General features: G+C 40.3%; 1 protein-coding gene across 1 annotated transcript in view; it reads left to right on the top strand.

Moving 5' to 3' along the window:
* The window catches only part of CEP135 (centrosomal protein 135), a 2,183,066-nt gene that overhangs the window by 1,741,563 nt on the left and 426,357 nt on the right, over positions 1 to 15,146 (top strand). The gene's annotated exons all lie outside the window — the stretch shown is intronic.

Genomic DNA, 15,146 nt, shown 5'->3' on the forward strand with positions numbered 1-15,146 from the left:
CTAGGAAATGTTACTTTTTAGACTGTCTTTATGTGTAAATGGATACATTCAGATTGCTTGTGTGAAGAAACACACTATATGCTTTTTTGACCATTTTTTTTTCTATACGGCTATGCAGAATAACTGTGTTTGGGGAAGGATTTTGTGGATCCTATTAAATCATTCCATCCAGTCTGAAGTATGGTACTGAGCCACTCCCTGTATTCCATTCTGGCTATTAGCTAGTGCTGTAGTGCCTCAAGCTCCTTCAAACTTTCAAATAATCCCCTTGGAGCCTCCCCTTCAGATCTTGTTTGCAGCCTTAGCAAAAGTTTGTCAATCACATAGCCAGAAATTAAGTGCTGGTTTATTGCTACATATCCCACCTTGCAGTGTACTTTTTATTCATTAATTGTTTAAATTTTAAATAGTTAATTGGGATTTTCTATTTTGGCTGGTTAGTTCTCTTCTGGTTTTATTGTCTTGGTTCCTCTGCATTCGGGTGCTTGTCTAATGTCTTTGGAAAGGAAGCTGTCTCATTTTCTAGTATCCACACCTCCTCTTGCTTCATCTTTTCATTCCTTCTGGAGCATGTCAGATGGTGAATGGGAATCTATGATTAGGACTGTCTGAAAAATGCAGATGGAACTGGGCATCATCCCATCCCGCCTATTACTAGGGAGGATCGGATTGACCTCCCCCCTCACCTCTTCTTGCTCCTTTCCTGGTAGGTACCAGTTTCTGTCAAGACTTCGGAGCTGGCTACCCACCCGTTTCTTGTCATTTTGTCACCAACAGTCATTCAGACTTCAGGGTTTACAGTCCTGCATCCAACATGCTCTACCCAGCCATGTTGGTGTGAAGTGCATCTTGGACCCGAATACTGATGTCTATTTCTTGGCACCATCTGCAGCTACAACACTCTTGGATTTGTTTGCAGTGTCAGGATCTTCAGCGTTCAGGTTGGCAGTTGTGATCTTCACCTCTCAGCCATCTCTCTCGTCTATACTGGGATTGTCCTCAGTTCAACTTACCTCTGCTTTGGTAGTGGAGAAGTTGTGGCTGAGAAGAGGTCTCACAATGCAGATGGACTTTGAATCCACCTTTGATGTAATGGAGAGGATAACCTCCTCACCCCCCAATAATCTTTGACAGGAATGTCTCACTTGCCAGTTCCGTCCAAAGTGGCTTGTCCATCAGTGCTTCCACCCAATCATAAAGCTTCTCAAGGACAAACCAGAGTGGTAATCTTCAGAGACTTGTAGCAAATGTAATCTGACACTTATGCAGACTCTGCTCTGTCCCAAACGGAGGTTCTCGGGAGAAGAAAAGTGCAAAAGGAAGCATGTAGACTCCCCTTCGGAGTCCATTACCTCAGTCATCGACTTCAGTGAGAGAGTTTCCTCTGCTGAAAACATCACTTTTGGTGATGTTCTAGAATTGATGAAACAGAGAGGATCCTGGTCATCTCTTCTACCTACTTAGGACAAGGACAGTGTTCTTTGAGGCTTGTGATTCTGTCTCTTCTAACTCTTAGGTGGTCCCTCTTGGGGACGGTCTCACAGATTGGATCACCAGAAGGACATGGTAGGAACGAGGTACAGAAAAAGTTATACCACACGCACCCACCAAAGTTTTATTTCCTCCTAAGGATCGGAAGTTTTGGGCTAAAGGTCCTCTGGTGGACTCTGCTGCTGCAGGAACTAGCAAGGGGCTCATGGATTAATTTTGTGCTGTCTCGCCCTCTAACAAGGAATCCAGGGTGCAGGTCTTTTACTAGTGGTAATGCACATTCCAAGGAAGTCCAGCTGGTTAGTGGACATGCTCAGCAGGTCTGTCCTGATGCCTCTCACATGGTCCCTTAATCTAGCAGTGACTCAGGAGGTTTTTGGTCACTGGGGCCAGCTTTGCTATAACTTGTTTGCCACCACTTCCAACAAGTTCAGAAGATACTTTGCCCTGGATGCCCCAAGAAAAACATAATTTGCCTGTAACCCCCAGTCTTGTTTACACATCCCCCCACTTCTCCTGATACTCCAGTTTCTGCAGAAGGCATCAACTTGCAAATCAAACATGATTCTCATTGCTCCATACTGGCCCAGACAGATTTGTTCCCTCTTATTATGCCTTATCTGAGAAAGTCCCATTAGTGTCTGGATCTGTATCCAGATCTTCTGTCCCACCCTTCTGGTCAGCCTCTCCCACCCCTTCACAACCACAGTTTAACTGCATGGCTTCTCCAGTTCCCCTAATGGCCAGACATGCTTCCCTTTCACAAAATGTAGTTTTCATTTTATCTGCTTCCCAAAAGCATTCTAATCAAAAAAAAAATCTGTAGGAGTATTTGAAGAGTTTCTTTGTCTGGGAAGCTAGTGAAGGACTTTACCTTTATTCCGTTCTTGTGGCAGATGTCTTACACTTTCTGTCTTCATTGTCCAAAGCAGGTTTCAGCTACTTCACCACCAAAGTTTAGTTACCACTTAGAATACCAGAACAGTATCTTTGCCTTCCATAAGTGGTTGTATAAAAAGATTTATACAGTCTAGGAAATCAGAAATGATGTAGTCATTTATTAATAACATTAGACCCAAACTTGAGTATGGGATAACCATATAGAAAATCTTATAAAAAAAACAAGCATGAGTCAACTGGAAAGAGTACAGCAGAAATATACCAAGAACATCCATGGATGTGAAAATTTAAGTTATTATGAAAGATTAAAATAGCTGAACTTGTACAGTGTCTCTCAGATATTTAAGAGGAGATTTTATTTGGACATTTAGAAACAACTATCTCTGGGAATGTTTGGGTTTATCAAAAAGTAGTAGAGAATCATCAGACAATCTACGTAGAAGATTCTATAGGAATTAGAAGTATACTGATTGGTCCTCTGAGAGAGCAGCTGATGCATGTAACAGACTGCCAAATTACATTAAAAATATCTAAACTAGAGTTTGCTTTAACAATGGCCTAGGCACTTATTGTGGGAACACTTGTTTTGATATATTGGCAGGCTAGAAGGGCATTAATGCCCATGCTTGAAATATCTGTGTGTATGTATAACTTGTGCAAGGTTTTCCACAAAGGACTGTTCCTTCTTGGCTCTCCAATTAGGAACTGTACCTTTATCATAGGATATACATTTAGTCCTAGAAACATTGGCAGACAACTTTTGAACCTATTTCATCTGCAGACTTGAAGTATGTATCTTGGGAAGCTGTGTTTCTGGTAGCCAGTACATCATTTAGGTCTTCCGTAGAGACACTGTGACCTTAAGGACTAATCAGTCCTTCATTTCCAAGGTACCTTCCGAGAATGGGACTGCTACATATGTGCAAGTCGAGCTTCACTCAAGTAATCTGCATGCACGGCCTCAGCGTGGTCTGTGACATCAATAGGACTTGTTGACAGGACAGATTTGTGTCCCAGAGATGCCCACTTTTGTGGAATAGACTCCCTGTCCACGTAAAGCAGAGTACCTCATTAACCCTTTTTTTAAACGCAACCTAGGATAACTGGAAGGGTTACAGAAAATGCACCCATGGGATTCCACCTGTGTTCCTGCTGGGCAGTGGCATAGGGTGCTGACTTGTTGGAACATGGGCTAAATTTTTGGCTAGGCTTCTAATGGCCTCAGGGCCAGTAGTCTAGTAACTTCCTATGATCCTAATAATAATAATAACCAGTATGTTAACTTTCCAGTGTTGTTTCAAAAGTATTCAATCAAAGATGTGTATCTACTATGCACTATAGATATTTATAGGCAACTCGGATTCTATCTACACAATACCAAGACTTTCAGAAAAGATGCAGAGTAGTTTGTTTCCTTTGCTCCAATCAGATTGGGTTCCAAAAGTCTCAAAGCAAACACTGTCTAGACAGTTGTTGGACTATATCTCCTTTGTTTACTCTACTACCAACATGACTCTGAACTCAAAACTCAAGGCCCATCCCACAAGATCTATGACAACTGGGCTCTTTTAGGAATTCATTCATTAATATATGGGTGGTAGTCACATGGTGTATACTAGACACTTTTTTTCCAACATTATAAAATAAACATCGGTTCTAGAACCAGATCTGCATTTGGTACCTCAATTCTTAGAGGTATCTTGCCACCCTAGATTGAAAGTAGCTTGGGATTCTGTCCCCAGTGTTAGATCAGACAGACTGATGAAAGGATATGATAGTTATGTTCTTACCATAATGTTAGATCCTTTTCATTCATGTCAATCCGATATAACATCCGCCAGCTAAATTGTCAGATTTCAGTTATTTCATACTTTTCCTTTGAGGTTCTTCTGGTGCAGGTAGTCAATTGGCAGCAAAGTAGATCTGAAGAGGAAATTCACAGGGGATTATGGGAAAGTTTGAAGGAGCTTAAGGCACTAGAGCACAAGCTAATTCCTGGATCGGATCTGAGGAGTGGCTGGGTACCCAACCGTCATATCGAATGGACTTGGATGACAAAGATCCAATGTTATGGTAACAACATAGCTATCATTTTTGGGTACTGTGTGTAAAAATTACCATCTCAAAACTTGACGTGGATAGTCATTTGCTTAACTGACTTCTGCAGGCTTTGCTACTTGCCTTGCTGGTACTTTTTTAGCTAAACCATGCTTTTGATATCCATCTCCTCTGTACTTTCTTCTCCCATCTGCAAGAAGTGTATTTCTTGAGTCTTAGGTCTGTCCAGCTCTATCATTTCCTTAGCTGCCAGTCAGTGACTGATGTGGCCTGACTGGGTTCTTCAGACAACTTATTGTCTCTTGCTCTCTCTGTTGGAATCACAAAATCAATAGGCTGTATAATAGAAGGAAGAAAATCATGGCAAAAATTAGGAAGTGCAGCACCCAGCATGATAAAAACACTCTCATCAAACTAAACAAACAACGCAGAGGACAACTAAAGTCTACCAAAGCCAAATTTGAAGTAGGTTTGGCCTCCCAGGCCAAGGACAACCCCAAAGCATTATTTAGCTATTCCACAACCTCGAAGGCAATACACAATTGTGTACAGAGCTAATTGTAACTGGAGCCACCTATACTGAGCCAGAAGATATAGAAAACCTCCTGGCTGATAAATTCAGCTTCAACTTTCCCCCTCTTTCCCCCCTCAACCTTCCCTCAGGAAATTCCATCAAATATAACTTCCCCCTGCTATCACTAGGGAACAGGTCCTAAATGTTCTCTAAGACCAAGAACGCTGCATCACTGGCCCCAGACAATATCCCAGATGCCTTCTAAATAGCATGAAACATGACCTATCAGGGCCTCTGGAATTATTATTTAACTGTAGCCTCCAAACAGGCTACGTGCCTCATGAATGGAGAACAGCAACAGTCATCCCTCTGCACAAAGGTGGGCCATCTACAGACCCTGGAAACTGCAGACACATAAGTCTCACTAGTTGTATATGTAAAGTCATGGAAAGAATTATCATGGAAAGGATCAATAGGGATATAGTAAACCTCCAGACACTGGACCCAACTCAGTTGGGTTTCGTCAAGGGCAGGTCATGCCTACTCAACCTGGTGGACTTCTTTGAGAAAGTAACCAAAGCAATGGATGAGGGGAAAAACGGTTCACACTCCCTACCTTGACCTGGCCAAGGGATTTGACACAATACCCCACTCGGGCATTGTTGATCAACTCAAGAGGTTACCTACAAACTCGTATGTCACCTGGTGGATAGCCTACTGCCTCACAGACAGGACCCAGGAAGTTAGAATTGGGGAGTCCACCTCTACAAAGAGGCCAGTCACATGTGGAGTCTCTCAGGGATCAGTTCTTGGACTGCTCCTTTTTGGCATTTACTTCTCTGAAGTCAAGGCCAGGGTCATTGGTCTCTGGCTGACCTATGTTTGCAGATGATTGTAAATTAAGACTTGTCATTGAATCCCACACTGACACAAATGTTTTCCAGGAGGAGCTGACACAGACAAACAGCTGGTGTCAGAGCCATAGGCAAAAACTAAACTCCAAGAAATTAATAATAATATCCTTTGGGAAGTCATCCACCCCTGAGAACTATCATATTGACAACACACCAATTAGAATTGACCCAGTAGTCAGGGACTTTGGGACACAAACAGTATCTAGCCTTTGACCATCATGTGTCTACAGTAGTGAGGAACTCATTCTACATTGCGCAACTTATATACAAAGGTATGACATCTATGTCCAAGGAAGTCATTGTTCCACTGTATTTGGCATTCATCAGACCTATCACTGAGTACAATGCCACCAAATATCCACCAGTTGGAATGTCCACAGAGGTTCCTCACTAAAAGAATACAGGATGTAGGTAAAATTTCCTTTGCATACCATCTCAAGGCACTATCCCTGTGTTCTGTCTCCTACAGGCATTTGAGGGGGAGGTTTATGCCTGGCAGACCCCACTCTGGTGGATTTCCTGCATATTCACAAAATAAATAGCACCAGATTTACCTGTTATAAAGACTTAAACCTTGCCTGTGATATAAATAGGACCTGATGGAGGGACAGGTATATATCCCAGAGACTGCCCTGTCTATGGAACAGGCTCCCTGTCCATGTGCAGCAGAGTTCCTCCCTAACCCAATTCAAGTGCAGCTTGGACAACTGGATGGGAAACAGGAAATGTATCCCCTGGTTTGGCACCTATGTCTGTAATGGACTCGGGCAACCTATAAATGGTTCATCTCCCAGGCCCCTGCATGTAAATGTTTCATCTACCAAACCCCTGCTTAGACTCATCAAGGGTATTGGAACTTGTCAGAGATTTGGGATGCAGGCTAGGCTTAAAAAGGCCCTAGTAAACACCAATAAACCTATGGTGTAAGCACCTGGAGTCACTAAAGACAAAAGAATGAATCACATCCTGTGTAGCTGTGAGTTGGCTGTCATTGAGCAAGGGACAACCATTCTTGTCAGGTTTCAGGATAGTAGCAAACCTATGGGTAACTGGTAAAACCAGAAACCAAACACACCAACAAGAACAAAAAATGGTGAAAACGGAGTTCCAAAAGCAGAACGTAGTTTATTAACCAACAGCGATAAAACAATAAAAACAAATTGACCTAGGTTTTGTCCCACTATGGACTACTTCAGAATAACAAGTGATAACTCCAGGTATTCTGAATATATACAAAAAGTTTCACCCTCCAATTAATCAATTAAAAAATGAAGAACACAGTTTTTAAAAAACAGTTGTTTAAAAAAATACTAACAATATTTTACAAATGATCCAAAACCAAAAAGACATATGAAAAACACAAAAAAACATACAATATGTATGTGTGTGTGTATATATATATATATATATATATATGTGTGTGTGTGTGTGTGTGTGTACATACAAAAAACATTATCTTTTGCCTACTATATGTTTCAACTTGAGCAAAGGCTTTATAGTTATATAATCATTGATACCAGGGTAGTTCTGTGCATCCAACCTGATTTGCCATCTCAATTCACATATATCTAAATATATATATGGGAGATCGCAGATATACCCCAGGGATTACCTCAGTGTCACTGCTCGACAGAGGCACAGCAAAATAATGGGTATAGTTCCCCATACTAAAGGGGTGGCGAAGCCCAACAAACAATGGGCTGGGCTTGTAAATGCCCTCGGGCAGATAGCCTAGTATGAACCTATGAACCTATGAACCTATATCTGTAATCCTACCCTGTGCATCGCCCTTAATGTTTTGCAGTACACAAAGCTTAAAATTATGATTATTACCCATAATATGTTTTGACAATGCATTGGTAGTTTTTTGATGTCTAGTATCTAAATTGTGCTCTCTAATTCTCTCTCTAAAATATCGACTGTTTTTTCCTATGTAAAAAACAGAACAATCCTGGCATTTTGCCATGTAAACTACATTTTGAGCATAACAATCAAAATGTCCTTGAATGGTGATAAGATGGTTATTAACCATAAATTTCTCACCTGTAATTAATATGTATTGACATATGGAACATCTTCCACATTTATAATTACCCGGTCTCCTGTTGTTGACTGGACTTTTTATAAGGAAAGACCTCTCAAAAATGTTTTTCAGAGATAAATCCTTCTTGTATACAAAGTTTGGATGTCTGTCAATTTTTGCCCACACATTTTTATCCAATTTTAATATATCCCAATTTTTGTAAACCATCCATCTGATCCATTGGGCATCCATATTGTAAGTAGTAGTAAAGGATGGTGTGAAATCATTCAAATTGTGTTGTGTGGTGGGAAAGATCTCATGTCCATCTGTATTTTCAAAACTAAGAATGGGTTTATAAATTCCCTTTTGTCTTTTATTCCTAATTTCGTTAAATAATTCGCCACATAAGTCCTTGGGATATCCCCTATTTTAAAACAGTCCCATCATGAATGTTAATTCATCCTCAAATTCCTGGTGGTCACTCACCATTCTAGCTGCTTGCACCATTTGCCCTTTTACAATGTCTCTCTTTTGTTGTCTAGGATGCCAACTACTATAGTGCAAGTACGAATTTGAGAAAGTGGGTTTCCTGTAAATACTAGATTTTAATTTACCTTGTGAGTCTATATTTAACCTCACGTCCAAATAGGAAATAGTATCATCTTTGATTTCATATGTGAACTTTAAAAACCAAATTGTGTTGTTAATATATTTAATAAAGGCCTCCAACACCCGTATTTCTCCTTCCCAAATAAATATATCGTCCAGGTATCTGGTGTATAATTTGATGTATTTTATAAAATCACTGTGAAAGATGCAAGTTTGCTCCCAATAAATGGCATAATTAGCATAAATGGGGGGCACAAGCGGCCCCCATTGCTACTCCCGTTGTTTGTTTGAAATAGTGCCCCTCAAAAAATAAAAAATTGTTGTTAAGCACTACCTCCATGAGTTTAACATGCACACTAATTCCATCCTGTTCAAATTTCCCAGTTTTTATCAACTGATGTTCCAACCATGTTAAACCCGTGTCATGAGGGATAACTGTAAATAAATTACACACATCGATGGTAACAAAAAAAGTATGACTCTTGATTTTAACAGTTTTTAATTTTTCCAAAAAATTCCAAGAGTCTTTTGTGATGTAAGAAAACTCATTTAACCCTTGCTTCATTTGGTGATCTAAATATTGACTAATGAAACAAGTTTTACTTCTCTGCCATTGACTATAGGTCTAAATTTTACATTGTCCAGCCCTTTGTGGATCTTGGGTATACCAAAAATCCCACTAACCACAGGATGAGAATTTCTCATAAAGTCAAATTCCACTTCTGTAATTTCACCCTGTAACAACATGTCCTCTAGCATGATGTCCAATTTTTGGTAGGCGATGTTAATTTCATTAATGCTGGTCTCCAAATAATTTTCATCCATAAGCATAGCCATCATAATACTAACATAATCGTTACTATCAACAATTACTACTCCACTACCTTTGTCAGGCTTCATAATGCATATATTTTTATACTTGCTCAATTCTTTCAATAGCCCATATTCATCAGGTGTTAAATTCAGATGGCTATGCTTATTGGTTTGTTGGAAATGTTCCCTAATATCTAGTTCACAAGCCCTTTCTTCTTCTTCTTTTGGCTGCTCCAGTTAGGGATCGCCACAGCAGATCAACTGTTTCCATTTCCTCCTGTCCTCTGCATCTTGCTCTGTCACACCAACCACCTGCATATCCTCTCTCACCACATCCATAAACCTTATCTTAGGCCTTCCTCTTTTCCTGTTACCTGGCAGCTTCATCCTTAGCATCTTTTTCCCAATATACTCTACATCCCTCCTCAGCACATGTCCAAACCAACGTAATCTTGCCTCTCTGGCTTTGTCTCCAAACCTTCCAACCTGGGCTGACCCTCTAATATACTTATTCCTAATCCTGTCCATCCTCGTCACACCCAGTGCAAATCTTAACATCTTCAACTCTGCCACGTCAAGCTCTGACTCCTGCCTTTTTGTCAATGCCACTGTCTGCAACCCATATAACATAGCTGGTCTCACTACCCACTTGTAGACCTTCCCTTTCACTCTTACTGATACTCGTCTATCACAAATTACTCCTGACACTCTTCTCCACCCACTCCATCCTGCCTGTCCTCTCTTCTTCACCTCTCTTCCACACTCACCATTACTCTGAACTGTTGATCCCAAGTACTTAAACTCATTCACCTTCGCCACCTCTACTCCCTGCATCCTCACCATTCCTCTATCCTTCCTCTCATTCACACACATATATTCTGTCTTAGTCCTGCTGACCTTCATTCCTCTTCTCTCTAGAGCATATCTCCACCTCTCCAGGGTCTCCTCCACCTGTTCCCTACTCTCACTACAGATCACAATGTCATCTGCAAACATCATAGTCCACGGGGACTCCTGTCTGATCTCGTCTGTCAACCTGTCCATCACCATTGCAAATAAGAAAGGGCTCAGAGCTGATCCTTGATGTAATCCCACCTCCACCTTAAACGCATCCGTCACTTCCACCGCAGACCTCACTGCTGTCACACTACCATTGTACATATCTTGTACCACTCTTACATACTTCTCTGACACTCCCGACTTCCTCATACAATACCACAACTTCTCTCTACGTACCCTGTCATATGCTTTCTCTAAATCCACAAAGACACAATGCAACTCCTTCTGACCTTCTCTGTACTTCTCCATCAACACTCTCAGAGCAAACATCGCATCTGTAGTGCTCTTTCCTGGCATGAAACCATACTGCTGATCACTAATCATCACCTCCCTTTTTAACCTAGCTTCCACTAAGCTTTCCCATAACTTCATGCTGTGACTGATTAGTTTAATCCCTCTGTAGTTACTACAGCTCTGCACATCACCCTTATTCTTAAAAATCGGTACCAAAACACTTTTTCTCCATTCCTCAGGCATCCTCTCACTTTCCAAGATTTCATTAAACAATCTAGTTAAAAACTCCACTGCCATTTCACCTAAACACCTCCATGCTTCCACAGGTATGTCATCTGGACCAACAGCCTTTCCATTCTTCATCCTCTTCATAGCTATCCTTACTTCCTCCTTGCTAATCCACTGCACTTCATGATTCACTATCTGCACATGCTTCATTATCTGCACATCATCCAACCTATTCTCCCTCTCATTCTCTTCATTCATCAACCCCTCAAAGTACACTTTCCATCTGCTCAAACTCTCCTCACTTGTGAGTACGTTTCCCTCATTATCCTTTATCACCCTTACCTGCTGCACATCTTTACTAGCTCGGTTCCTCTGTCTAGCCAATCGGTACAGGTCCTTTTCTCCCTCCTTAGTGTCCAACCTTTTATACAACTCTTCATACGCCTTATCCTTAGCCACCTCTCTCTTTGCCATGCACCTCATCTCCTTATACTCTTGTCTACTTTCTTCATCTCTTTGACAATCCCACTTCTTCGCCAACCTCTTTCTCTGTATACTCTCCTGTACTTCATTCCACCACCAGGTCTCCTTGTCCTCCTTCCTCTTTCCAGATGTCACACCAAGCACCCTTCTAACCATCTATCTTACTAGCTCTGCTGTAGTTACCCAGCTATTCGGTAACACTTCACTGCCACCCAGTGCCTGTCTTAACTCTTCCCTGAACATCACCTCACAATTACCCTTTTTCAATTTCCACCATTTGATCCTTGGTGCTGCCCTCACACTCATCCTCCTCTTGTTGATCACTAATGTCATCCTACAAACCACCATCCTATGCTGTCTAACTACACTTTCCCCTGCCACCACTTTACAGTCTCCAATCTCCTTCAGATTGGCCCTTCTACATAAGATATAATCCACCTGTGTGCATCTTCCTCCACTCCTGTATGTCACCCTGTGCTCCTCCCTCTTGTTAAAATACGTATTCATCACAGCCATGTCCATCCTTTTCGCAAAATCCACTACCATCTGACCTTCTGCATTCCTTTGCTTAACACCATACCTACCCATCACTTCCTCATCCCCTCTGTTCCCTTCACCAACATGCCCATTGAAATCTGCTCCAATCACCACTCTCTCACCCTTGGGTACAATCATCACCACTTCATCCAACTCACTCCAAAATTTTTCTTTCTCATCCATCGCACACCCAACTTGTGGAGCATATGCACTAACAACATTCATCATTACACCATCAATTTCCAGCTTCATAAACATCACTCTATCCGACACTCTTTTCACCTCCAAAACACTCTTAGCATACTCTTCCTTCAGGATAATGCCTACGCCATTTCTCCTCCCATCCACACCATTATAAAACAATTTGAAACCGGCTCCGATACACCTAGTCTTGCTCCCCTTCCATCTGGTCTCTTGCACACACAATATACCAACCGTCCTTCGGTTCATCATATCAGCTAGCTCCCTCCCTATACCAGTCATACTGCCAACATTCAAAGTTCTGACCCTCACTATCACAGTCCTAGCCCTTACCTGCCTTCGGGCATGCCTTCCGCCTCTTCTCCTCCTTCGGCCAACATTAGCCCAATTTCTGCCTGCACCCTGTTGGCCAACAGTACTGGTGGCAGTCGTCGTTAACCCGGGCCTCGACCGATCTGGTATGAGTTTCTGTACAGTTTTCTGCATGTGTGATGTGGCACAATTTTACGCCGGATGCCCTTCCTGACGCAACCCTCCCCATTTATCTGCACAAAGAAATGCACTGGCTTGTGCATCCCCAGTGGCTGAGTTAGTTCGCAAGCCCTTTCAAAAATACCTATCATAGGGTGCATCGGTGGATTGAATATACTGGTTTTGATAGTTGTTTATATTCATTATGTGTTCTACCATTGTTAAAGAACACCTTTAAATTGATTTTTCGTGTAAATAACTTTAAATCAATAAGAGTATCTACCAAATTACCTTTTCTGCATGGAGCAAAAGTAAATCCTGTGGAAAACATATTTACATGTCCAGAGTTAAAAACATGATTAGAATAATTATATAATTTAAAATCATGTTTTTCATTTTCCAAAATAACTGGTTCCCTCAAAATATTAATCTCTGAATTATCAGTTACATAATCCCCCAAACTGGGTTCAACTGGACTTGAAACTACAACTAATGGTGCTGGCATGCTCAATGCAAACCGACCATGAGTTATGTGAATCCAACCACACACCGGGTGCTTATCTCTCCTGACCTATTGTCCTCCATACTGATGTTCCCCCCAGTAGAAAAAAGATTATCAAACATATTTACCATACCATCATATATACAGACGTCGACTGTATCATGACCTTCATCCACCTTATCTGGAAGCACATTATTAGCTGTTTCAAACATGATAGTGTGCGTACTTAATTTTAACAAACTATCAAAAGAATTGCTAAATTCTGTAATCACATCCTCGTGAATGTCAATATTAGTCAAAATACTATTAGTATTGGCCATTGGTAATGTCTCAGTACTTGGAAACCAGTTGTTCCGTTGATTTTTAATGTTCTTAGAAAAAATATTGACGTCATGTTTTTAACTCTGGACATGTAAACATGTTTTCCAAAGGATTTACTTTTGTTCCATGCAGAAAAGGTAATTTGGTAGATACTCTTATTGATTTAAAGTTATTTACACGAAAAATCAATTTAAAAGTGTTCTTTAATGATGGTAGAACACAATGAATATAAACAACTATCAAAATCCAGTATATTCAATCCACCGATGCACCCTATGATAGGTATTTTTGAAAGGGCTTGTGAACTAGATATTAGGGAACATTTCCAACAAACCAATAAGCATAGCCATCTGAATTTAACACCTGATGAATATGGGCTATTGAAAGAATTGAGCAAGTATAAAAATATATGCATTATGAAGCCTGACAAAGGTAGTGGAGTAGTAATTGTTGATAGTAACAATTATGTTAGTATTATGATGGCTATGCTTATGGGTGAAAATTATTCGGAGACCAGCATTAATGAAATTAACATCGCCTACCAAAACTTGGACATCATGCTAGAGGACATGTTGTTACAGGGTGAAATTTCAGAAGTGGAATTTGACTTTATGAGAAATTCTCATCCTGTGGTTAGTGGGATTTTTGGTTTACTCAAGATTCACAAAGGGCTGGACAATGTAAAATTTAGACCTATAGTCGATGGCAAGAGAAGTAAAACTTGTTTCATTAGTCAATATTTAGATCACCAAATGAAGCAAGGGTTTAATAAGTTTTCTTACATCACAAAAGACTCTTGGAATTTTTTGGAAAAATTAAACCTGTCAAAATCAACAGTCATACTTTTTTTGTTATCATCGATGTTTGTAATTTATTTACAGTTATCCCTCATGACACAGGTTTAATAAGGTTGGAACATCACTTGATAAAAACTGGGAAATTTGAACAGGATGAAATTAATGTGTATGTTAAACTAATGGAGGTAGTGCTTAACAACAATTATTTATTTTTTGATGGGCACTATTTCAAACAAACAACGGGAGTAGCAATGAGGGCCGCTTGTGCCCCCATTTATGCTAATTATGCCATGTCTTATTGGGAGCAAACTTACATCTTTCACAGTGATTTTATAAAATACATCAAATTATACACCAGATACCTGGACGATATATTTATTATTTGGGAAGGAGAAATACGGGTGTTGGAGGCCTTTATTAAATATATTAACACAGTTTGGTTTTTAAAGTTCACATATGAAATCAATGATGATACTATTTCCTATTTGGACGTGAGGTTAAATATAGACTCACAAGGTAAATTAAAATCTAGCATTTACAGGAAACCCACTTTCTCAAATTCGTACTTGCAATATAGTAGTTGGCATCCTAGACAACAAAAGAGAGCCATTGTAAAAGGGCAAATGGTGCGAGCGGCTAGAATGGTGAGTGACCATCAGGAATTTGAGGATGAATTAACATTCATGATGGGACTGTTTTTAAATAGGGGACATCCCAAGGACTGATGGAGAGTTATTTAACGAAATTAGGAATAAAAGACAAAAGGGAATTTATAAACCCATTCTTAGTTTTGAAAATACAGATGGACATGAAATCTTTCCCGCCACACAACACAATTTGAATGATTTCACACCATCCTTTATTACTACTTACAATATGGATGCCCAATGGATCAGATGGATGGTTTACAAAAATTGGGATATATTAAAATTGGATAAAAATGTGTGGGCAAAAATTGACAAGACATCCAAACTTTGTATACAAGAAGGAT

The sequence above is a fragment of the Protopterus annectens genome, chromosome 2.part1 (genome assembly GCF_019279795.1).
Source record: "Protopterus annectens isolate FY-2018-M chromosome 2.part1, PAN1.0, whole genome shotgun sequence".
Classification (NCBI taxonomy): Eukaryota; Metazoa; Chordata; order Ceratodontiformes; family Protopteridae; genus Protopterus; species Protopterus annectens.